The sequence below is a fragment of the Ovis aries genome, chromosome 25 (assembly GCF_016772045.2).
Source record: "Ovis aries strain OAR_USU_Benz2616 breed Rambouillet chromosome 25, ARS-UI_Ramb_v3.0, whole genome shotgun sequence".
Taxonomy (NCBI): Eukaryota; Metazoa; Chordata; class Mammalia; order Artiodactyla; family Bovidae; genus Ovis; species Ovis aries.
Window position 1 is genome coordinate 42,680,716 of NC_056078.1, and position 10,761 is coordinate 42,691,476.

General features: G+C 46.1%; 1 protein-coding gene and 1 long non-coding RNA gene across 3 annotated transcripts in view; one reads left to right on the forward strand and one right to left on the reverse strand.

The window, feature by feature from the left end:
* Positions 1-4,543, reverse strand: part of ERCC6 (ERCC excision repair 6, chromatin remodeling factor) — a 71,009-nt gene extending 66,466 nt beyond the window's left edge. The window contains exon 1 of the mRNA XM_004021559.5: positions 4,471-4,543. The gene's annotated coding sequence lies outside the window, so the exon portion shown is untranslated. The remainder of the gene's footprint in view (positions 1-4,470) is intronic.
* Positions 4,544-4,696: 153 nt separating this feature from the next.
* On the forward strand, positions 4,697-10,343 carry LOC114110835 (uncharacterized). 2 transcript variants are annotated; one of them, XR_006058105.2, is made up of 3 exons: positions 4,697-6,491; positions 7,512-7,620; positions 8,164-10,343. It is a non-coding gene; the product is annotated as an uncharacterized LOC114110835 (long non-coding RNA). The 2 variants fall into 2 exon arrangements; XR_009598525.1 differs by having other exon boundaries at positions 4,697-7,620.
* The last annotated feature ends 418 nt before the right edge of the window (positions 10,344-10,761 follow it).

Genomic DNA, 10,761 nt, shown 5'->3' on the forward strand with positions numbered 1-10,761 from the left:
AGCAATAATCCTCCAATTATATAAAATCAAGTTTCCAAGTATTATTTCTCTTAAAAGAGCACAAACTATAGACATTCTTGAGTTCTGATAATAATTAAGAAAAACTCCCAGCAACAACAGAAAAAGAAATGCAGTATCATCAACAAGAACCCTGGGGTAGCCAGCTGAGAAAGCTGGCAACCAGTATCCCAAGTGATGCCCACAGAGACTTCTCCAAATCAAGTGAAGTCATTTCCCTGCTGCTTTCCAAGTGAGCCTCTTCACTGCATTATGGCACAAACGACCTACATTAGAGCTGCATGATCAACCGTGACACAGCTCTAGTGACTTAAGAAGACAGACTCGTAGAGAGATTCTCTACAAATCTAACACTAGAAACTTTTAGGTTGACTATTTATTCCAATAAGTAGAAACCTCTGAGAAGAGACAATAAATAACACCACTCAAATCAGAACCTCAGTTAGATTAATTAAAAATCTCAAAAATAACTCCATTTCAATGTATGATTTAATTTCTCACCAACAAGCTGGCAAAAACATGATGACTGATAATCTCCACTTAGGTAAGAAAGAGCCACCTTCACATAATGCTGGTGGGAATATAAATTCATAAAATTCTTTTGGAAGGCAGTTTAGCAATATCTACCAAGATTTAAAATGCACATTACTAGGGACTTATTCCAGAGAAATATTCACATATACATAGGCTACTTATTGTAGCATGTTTAACAGTTTTAAACTGGCATTAAATATTCTCAACAGTAACAATATAAAAGCCAAATAAAATGAAAAGCCATGTCGTATGAAGGCATTTATATTGGGAAAAAATGGGTACCCACATCTGTGTGTATGGAATGCATTCAAAACGATCTGAAGACACACACTAAACCTGCAGCATCGGAAGGCGGGAAACAGAAGGTAGGAATAAAGGGGAACTTTCACATTTTACAAGAAATCAGGAACTCCTTGAATGAAAATGTGTTTGCTATACTGCCTGTGGAACTCCATCTAATAAATACTTTTAAACAGATTTTTTTTAAGTGACAGCTTATCTTTTTATTTAACTGTGAATAAACTCTTTATTTCTATGAAATGTTCACAAGTTCCCTAACAAGCTCCACTCATTCCTCATTAAATAAAGTGATGCCAGTGGCCAAGCACTAGGGTACAAAGATGCCAGGAACTTAGTGTCCCCCTGCCCCGAGGGGCTCACTCTCTACTGCAGAAGCATGCCAGTGGGGCAGGTCGATAGAAGAGGCACCGACGAGAGGCCAGGTGGATACAGAGGCCTGGTAGACACAGAGGGCGGCACAGCGCACTGGATCTGGAGTTCAAAAACCCCAGGCAGAGTTTTGCACGTGTGGCCCACGATCTGACGCACATAAGGTGTTCATACGTGTGGAAAGGAAGGCTCAGACAGGAATCTAACAAGTCTGGTCTGGACAACTGAGTCACTGGTGAATTCAGTCACGAAATTTGAATCAGAAAGGAAGCAGATGGGAAGCAGCCAAAGCCGTCCGGCCAGAATGCAGGCAGAAATATGAATCTGGGCTCTAGAGAAAATCTGGACAAGATGTGGAAATAGCAGCAGAGTAAACAGCCCCAGGGACCCCAGGGCTCTTGACGGGGACCAGAAAGTCTTTCAGGGGATAAGAAATAGACACAGGTTGAAAAGGTTAAACGAGAACAGCAGAGAAAGAAAATTCCTCTATCTGGGGCCCTTCTGATTATTTCCAGGAGAAAGGATCAGATTGGCACTCTATTACTTTCAACAGTGAGCGGGATTCTGGCTCCGAGCCTTCATACTAGCTGGAATTTTTAAATTGTTCTTATTTGTATGTATACAAGGATTTCCTTTTCAGTTCTTAAAAAATATACTAATCAATCAAAATATTAAGTAATAATTCTGTAGTGCAAAGACGAAGTTAAAATAACGATGTCTGGAGAAAACGTCTAATAAGGAGTTAGGAAGGAATGGTCAAACGTGGAAAATAATAGGGCAAGTTCTAAGGAAACTACAAAGGTTCCAGTGGATTTGGAAAGTTGAGCAGTGGTAATCTTAGGATAAGGAAACAGAGGCCTAAGGATAGGCTATGGCAGAGAGATCACTGGAATAATAAAGTAATCAAAGGATGGGGAAGGAAAATTTGGTCAAGAAAAACTATAGGAAAAAAAAAAAAAGAAAAACTACAGGATGAATAGCGAGTGGGGGCTAGGGAGATAACCTGCACAGAAAGCGGTGCGTGAGACAGCAGCAAGCACAGAGTGAAGAGGGCACAGCTCACCTCTCTCCGACTCTGGCAGGAGGAAGACCCCTGACGGACCTAAACTAGAGATGCAGAGGAGAGCAGCTCAGCTGGACCACAGAGAAAATGCTCTGCAAGGCAGGAAATGTGGGCATTACCTGAGTCAAAGGACACAGCTGGGATGGGAGGTGGGGGGAGAGCAAGAGTCTGAACCAAGCAACCTGTATTAGCGAAAAGGTGACAGGGAACAAACACTGGTGACGGGGGTGGAAGGCCTTCCAGAGGCGAGCTCCCCAACCAGGAACTGCCAACAAGCCCAACTGCCTTCTTCAGTAATTAGCAGTCCCAGGGGACCGCTTGGGGTAAAGATGCTGAGGAGATGTGGCGGAAGTCAATACAATGTGGTGAAAACAATCACCCTCCAATTAGAAATAAATGCATGTTTTCAAAAAGATGCTGAGAATTTGACGTAACTGACCTTGGGGTCCAAGCTGGGCAGATTAGGGGAAAAAAAAGCCAGGAGGCACTGAAGAGCGAGGAAGGAAAAGACAGCTGAAAAGGAGAAAAGAAGGAAGAAAGGGATCAAGAAGCCACTTGGAGAATACACCAAAGGGCAAGTCTCCTGGGAATAAGAGATGAAAACCAGGAAGTTTTGGTTAGAAGGAGGAATTTCAGAAATGAAATAAATCAGCTGACATTCAATAGATATTTACTGAGTCAATTACACCAGACAATGTACTCTGCCAACGAGTTTCTGTCTGCATAGAACTTAGAAGCTCTTGCAGATGACACGTATTTTAAGAATTATATATATATGTATTTACATACATGGGCTTCCCTGGGATATGCGCACTTAGTGGTTCAGTCATGTCCGACTCTTTGCCCCCACCATGGACTGTAGACCGCCAGCCCCCTCTGTCCACTGAATTTCCCAGGCAAGAATACTGGAGTAGGTTGCCATTTCCTTCTCCAACATTAGTAAGTATTTACACATAAATTACACACACAGAAATATAACTGGTAACTGCTATAGGAAAGTACAGACTTCTTTATAACAAAATAACAGAGGAGCCTGGTATTATAGAAGTAGGTGTGAGGTCAGGGAGGCCTCTTTGATAAACTGATATGTGAACCACCATCTGAAGGATGAAATAACAGGCCAAAAGTGAATATTTTGCAAAGAAATAGCATGTGTGATTTCTAAGGCTGGTAAGAGTTGGTGCTATTGAAAAACTGGAAGAAGGCTGGAGCATTCTGACAAATCTCTATTGTACATGAATTACAGAGTTAAAGAAAGTGATAATCACTCATTTACAGAACGTCTAACACTCTGCAAGACTTAACCATCTGGAAAAACAGTATCTTCACTGTCCTCCTTTAAGCGCTGGGGCGTCTGTGGGAGGCGCTGGATACTGGTTTGGAGGTTTAGTTGTATATGTGCAGAACTGGGAAGCCGAAGGGGTGTGCTTGGAGATGGAGCCATAGGCAAGGGCCAGATCACAGGGAGCCTAGGGAAACGTGAGCTTGGATTTTTCTCCAAGTGTAACGGAGTGACTCTTAACAGTTTCAAACAGGGTGACAATGCCATGACCCAATTTATGTTTGTAAAAGACCAGCTGGACTACAGTACGGATAATGGACTGGAGGAGACAGCGCACCATGGACACGCTGGGACCCGTGCGGGTGAAAAGTGGCAGGAGCTTGGAAGAGGGTGACAGCAGCGAGGATAAGATGCTACGTGGGCAACCTTTATGCCTCAGCATTTATATGCGGACTGCTCAATCCTCCTTCACATACTCCCACTTTACTGTATCAACTGCCTGACTTGTTTTCACCCCGACCGTCTCGTTCAAATAACAGCTCCAGTTTTAACCGAGATCAAACAGGGCCGGGCTGACCCTAATTGCGGGGGGCGGGGAAGGACACAGAGCCGGAAAGCCGGTGCTTAGTCGCCGGCCCTCCTTGCCCTCGGCGGAGCCAGAGGCGCGGCCGCCCGGCCCCACCGGTCCTGCCAGGTGAGCGCTCCCCAGCGGCACTTCCGGCCGCAGGTGGGCTGGCGCGACAGCCGCGCGCCCACACGAGGGCCCGCTCCCGGCCGCCCGCGCGGAAGCCGCCGCCCCGGCCCCGCCGCCAGGGGCCCAGGCGGGGCTGCGGCCGCCCGGAGAGTCGGCGCGGGCCCCGGACCTGTCCCGCCAGACATTCAGCCAGGCCGCCAGAACACTCACCCCTGGGCCGCGCGGCCACCCGTACGGAGACGTACACGCAGCAGCCGCAGTCAGCCGCCGCAGGACTTGGACTAGGACCGGGCGCGGCGCGTGCGTCCTCACGTCTCCTGCGCCGTAAGCGCCGCCCCCAGGACTGACCCGACAGCCGGGCGCGGGCGGGGCCTAGAGCGCATGCGCCGGCTGCGGGGCGATTTTGCGCGGGGGTGAGGCCACGTGGGTTGAGCTCGTGACGCAGCCGTGCTTTCTACCCGGGAGCCGAGTGCGGACGTGGTCCTGGCTGCTGATCTCTGGATTGTGGCTAGCGGTTCACGCGTGGTGAAAAATACATCTTTAGTAAAGGCGATTATCAGAATCGAAAGAAGGTATAATAAGAATGTTTCCAGAAAAGGCAGAGAGGGATACGCAGTGTGCCGAGCGACTATGCTGACAACCATGAACCCCAAAGAGAAAATAAGCTTGGGGAGAGGAGCCGTCTGGAGCTCCGCACGCTTCAGTAGCCGGCTGAAATGTCATCTGGCACGGCTGTTAGTACGTGAGGAATAGGGAGAGGGCTTATTTATCTTTGTTCCCCCTCTTACACACACACACATACGCTCCCCGAGTGGTGTGTGTACATAGTGGGCCTACGTCGGTGTCTTGATTGCGTTAGTCAGTCACTTAATATTTGTCCTCAGATCAAAAAGGAGGATTTTTGAGCCGGGTGACATTTCAGCTCGGAACTTTTGAAGAAACAAAACGGTCACAGGTTTTGTTCTGAACACAGGTTCAGAACAAAGGGAGAAAATTGAGCTTCACCTGAGGAAGGAGTAGCCCCCTTTGGGTGGCAGCTGTATCAACCAGCAGCTTCTTTGCCCAGAGATTCCTGCTCTGGGAGAGGGTGGATTTTCCAGGCGTCAGCGCCAGAGAGTCTTCTGGGAGTTAGTGACTGTGGGAAGGACCTTCCGGGTCTGAGTAGGAAAAGGGGGTAGGAAGTGTACTTGTAACACTCAGTAATGGCACCGTATCTGTCCTGTTGGCGTTGCCAATCTGCATATGCCTAGAGCCATCCCGCATCAAAATAACTTGTTTCTTTTCTCAAAAGGAATAAAGAATTCTAGTCATGCCTTGAATAAAATATTGAAAATAGTAATGCATTAGTAAGATATTAGTTGGAGTGCTTGAATGGGAGAGCAGTTTTCCCAGGTATATAGTGGTTACCACTTTGAGAATGAGGTCCCCTTTTTACTGTGCACTCTTTGGGTGAGCCCCTATAAATCATTCAGAATTTGGACAGGAAGCAAATGGTACACCAAGACTAGGTAGTTGAGGAGAGTTAGTAACAGTGTTTACAGAGGTGTGGGCAGGATTTAGGAAAATAACTCAGGATGGGATAGTAACGGTGGGGCTAGTGAGAGGCCAGGAGCCTCTGTTGCCATCTGTTTTGGGCTAGATTGCATCCCTCGGTTCATTTGAAATTCTAACCCCCAGGACATCCAAATACAGAACTGTATTTGGAGATAGGGTCTTTAAAAACCCTAAAAACTGTTAAGTTAAACTGAGGTCATGAGGGTGGCCCCTAATGTAACTGGTGTCCTTATAAGAAGAGGAGGTTAGGACAGAAAGATGGAACCAAGACCGTGTGCAGACACGGGGAGAAGATGACCATCTACAGGCCAACGACAGAGGACTCCGAAGAAACCAGCCCTGCCAACACCTTGATCTCATGCTTCCAGGCCCCAGAGCTGCACAGAAGTTAAGTTCTGTGACTTCAGTCACCTACTTTGTGGCACTTTGTATGGCAGCCCTAATGAACTAATAGATACATCATCCCTGGTCCTGAAGGGATCATGGGAGGACATGGGTTCAGAAGACAGTAGCTGAGTGGAGAAGACCACTGGGCCAGAGAAATGCAACAACCTGTGCTCACTCAGCAGGGGGGACCTGGGGGGATAAATACCCTGGCCCCACTCTCCTCCATTATTTCACCTGCTGGAGCCTCCCCTCTCAAAACCACTGAGCAGTAATTCCCTGGCAGTTCACTGGTAAGGACTCCTCACTTCTACTCTTGGGGCACAGGTTCAATCCTTGTGGGGAACTGATACCACGGGCTGAGTGGCACAACCACAAGCAAAACAGAAAACACTGAGAGCCAGAGGCGAGGGAGCCTGTAGACGCCCACCCATACGGATCAGTCTCTCAGAGCACAGGGCAGGGTAGAGAGAGATGAGAACATCAAACATACGCAACATATCCCATGCAATTATAATTATCCTTTTAATGGCCCTTTAATTTAGAAAATGCATGATGACTCTGAGTCAATTCAGTAAAGCTTTTTTACATGAATTTGTATTTAGTTAACTAATGGATTTTATACTTTCAGCCAAGCTTCCCCTGACCTCTCTAGACAGAGAGTAGTAATAAAGTCCTATTAGCAGCAGATTTTGTTGATTCCTGTGCCCTCCTGAACATACGGGACCCTTTTTTTGTCCAGGCCCTTAAAAGTGAAATTGGTGCACTGTAAAAGGGATATTCCCTCAGCCCTTCCGCCATGTGAGGACACCACGAGAAAGGTGGTGGTCCCAGAAGTGGGCTCTCACCAGACACAGAACCTGTTGGCATTTTGATCTTGAACTTCCCAGCTTCTAAAACTGTGAGAAATTTCTGATGTTTGTATGTTGTTGATGTCTATGATGTTTTGTTAGCAGCCTACATGGACATAGAATGTAATAGTCGGATTTTTAGTAACTTAGTCGTAATACTCATTTACAGACTGAGATCTCTAGATGTCAATCGAGACCTCTTCTTTCCTCCATATTCACTCAGTCCCTATTGGTCCGGCATTATTGTTTTGGATTTTAATGCATGTTACTTAACAAACACTGGTACAGCCCTGACTGGGGGCCAGGTTTTGTCCTGAGTGCTTTACAAATATTAACTCATTTAGATATGACAAGAGTCCCCCTCCTACCTTTACTTTCTATTTAGTTATCAGTGTAAGAAACTCTCCCCCTGCTCTTACGAAGCAGGAGAGCTAAGTCGACTCTCTCTGTTAAAAATTTCAGGGTAGTGACGATGCATCAGTTTGGTTCTCATTCCCCATAACCATGGTGGAAAACAATGCGTACTGGAAGTGCATTGAATACTGCGCAAATTTGATAAATCCGAAAACAGGTAAAAGCGTATTGTTTAGAATTATCTTGGCAGCCACTGGAAGATAACGTTAAATGTATGTTGAATAAATGAGCGAACAAAGGCCATATAAAGCCATATGCTTCCATTGAAAATGTATGTATATCTGTATGTGTGTGTGCCTGTGTGCAGTGTGCACGCTGGGGGAGCATAAGGGATGGTCTCCTTACTTTCAGTCACACCTCCACCACTGTGTCTCTCATTGATACAGCCTCTATGTGTCCTAATCTCATCGTTTCATGTATTCTGTCCAACTCTGTTATTTTCCCGATTTTTCACAAATCCCTCCCCCATTACTTTTGGGCATTGCTTGCTTTTTACCTAAACATTAGGGTCATTTTGGTAATCTTCAGCAAACACCTTGCTCTCCAAAGCTGATATAGAAAGAAGAGAGCCAATATGTGTAAGCAGCTCTTTTACCTAAACTTAAGAAGGAGGTAGCAGTGTGCCCTGATTTTAGCAGGTTCCACAATCTTAGTGTAATTTTTTATTGTCAGTAACCAGCACTGTGACTGTTCTCTGCAGCTGTGCATTAAGGAGATGTCTAAGGAACTTGTGGCGATTCTGAACACATGAGAAGAAAAGTTATCATTGATGTATTCTTCGTATCAGTGGAAACTGGTTACTGATTGAGGGTGAGCATGAGGAATTAAGCAACTGTAAGAATAACCTGAGGACGTGGACGTGTCCGCAGGATATAGGATTCCAGCTGAAATTCCTGGAGAGTAGACTGACATGGATCTTTGTGTGCTCTACAACGTGGAGCAGTTTCGCATGCTTGTTCTTTATCAGAATAGCTCCCTCTGAGCAGCCAACTCTCGGAGCATGCTGTTACGCCGATGGCCGCTAGAGGAAGCAGAGCATCAGCTCTGGGCTGATTTCCACAGATACATTTGCTTGAGTTGCCACTATTGTAACCGGAAGTGGAAGTCAGGGTGCTCCCTGTTCAAAAGCCAATAAAAACGCAAGGTTGGAGGAAAGGAAAGTTTGCTTTATTTTGGATATAGGCGGCTGCGTGGGAGGGCAGCGTGGGGGATGCAGGTGAAGAGGCAGAGTCCCTGCTCTCATGAGACTTTCATAGAATCAGAGGGAGGAAACCACAAATGCTTTAAGCAAAAAGATGAAATAATAAATGCTATTAAGGAACATGAAACAGGATGACCTCTTACGAGAGTGACTGCGAGGCCCCGAGCCAGGGTGGAGTGGTATTCCATAGGAGGCATTGCAGCTGCAATCTGAATGACAGGAGGAAAGTCACCGTGTGGCATTAGGCAGAAGAGGGTCCTGGACAAGAAGCAGAAGAGGGCACGTGTGCGGCTGGACCACTCAGCGGCCCTTCTCTGTGCACCCGCTGCGTGGCGAACGCCTGTTTCCCCTACACCCTGTTCACATGCCTGACCTTCCTACATACTTGCCCCAAGCCCAGCCAGTGACTGTTCTTATCGAAGGGGCAGAGAGGAGCCTGCTAGTTTCTCTGGTAACCAATGAGCCAACCACAGATGTCAGTCCCCCCTGAAACTGGCAATTTCCCCTTGCCAGAGCAGAGGCTGCTGCCACGACCCGTACAGTGAGATGTCATTCCAGGACGCTACTTCAGACCTGTACACTCCCCCATCCATTAAACCGCTGATGTCCCTGTCACTGACTCAGCTCTTTCTTTGGTCTTAAAGCTGGTCAAGCACAATCCTTGTAGGCCTGTGGGGTGCAGCCCAACAGCAGGGAAACACAAACTTGGCAAATTTACACACTAGAAAATTGAGCCACTAAGGCTAAAGCCGTGGAAGGCAGAGGCTGGATACCTAGAGCTCTGTCAGCAAGGCCTAGAATTTAGATGTTATTCCAAGTGCAAATCAAATCCACTAGAAGTTTAAGGAAGTTACATGATAAGATTTTATTTAAAAATATTTTTGTATACGGGTAGTCACAGGTGAGGGGCTAGTGGTAAAGAACCCACCGGCCGAGGCAGGAGATGCAAGAGGTGCAGGTTTGATGCCTGGGTTGGGAAGATCCCCTGCAGGAGGGCGTGGCAACCCACTCTAGTATTCTTGCCTAGAGAATCCCAGGGACAGAGGAGCCTGGCGGCTACAGTCCACAGGGTTGCAGAGAGCTGGATACGACTGAAGTGACTTAACACACAGCACAGTCATAGGTCAATGAAATAAAATTCCAAGTCCAGAAATAAACCCACATAGCTATGGTCAACTGATTTTCAACACTAGTGCCAAGACCATTCACTGGTTAGCTCTTCAACAAACGGGACTGGGAAACGGGATTTTCACATGTAACAGAATAAAGTTGGAATCTACGTCATACCACAAACAAAAATCAACTCAAAATGGATCATAGACCTAAGTGCTAAAACTAAAGCTCTTAGATGAAGACTCAAGAGGTAAATCTTCATGACCTGGGATTTAGGAATGCATTCTTAACCGTGACACCAGAAGCACAGCAATAAAAGAAAACAATAAGTCAATTGCACTTACCAAAATCAGAGAGTCTTGTGCATCAAAGGACACTCTAGAAAGGACCTGCTGATCTCAGAGCCATCAGTTATTGTACCAAGGTTGTACCAAGCGGTGAGGCTTTAAAAACTTGCCTCCTCACAGAACTGGAGGAAACATTTATTTGCAAGTCTTTTATTTGATAAGGGTCTAGTTTTCAGAATAATGAACTCTTCTGACTCAACAACAAAAAGGAAAGAAAAACCAGTTAAAGAACTTGAATAAACAGTTCTGAAAAAACATTGGCTAAACTTATCAGATGTGGTCTGAGTTAATATTGTCCAGAAAGAAAGCCAGTTTTCTTTCCTCCCACGTTCGGGAAAGAAGGATCTAAAAAAGCAATGTTAATAGTAGTGATTTTGAGGGGGATGGGGTGTATATGCGCGTTGCAAGATTAAACTCCCACTCCAGCCTGTTATATCCTTGCTCGTTTTTCTCTCCCCCACATTTGGAGCTAGCAATGTGTCTGACCCTCGGAAAGTGGGGAAGTAAGCGTCTGAGTCTTTGTTCCAGCGCTTCTCTCTGTGCTGTCGGCACAGTAATATTCTGTAAGTCCTTATTATTTACCTCAAATTCCCGTCCTTTCGTAAAGCTTTCCCATCACCTTCAGGCCGCACTTCCT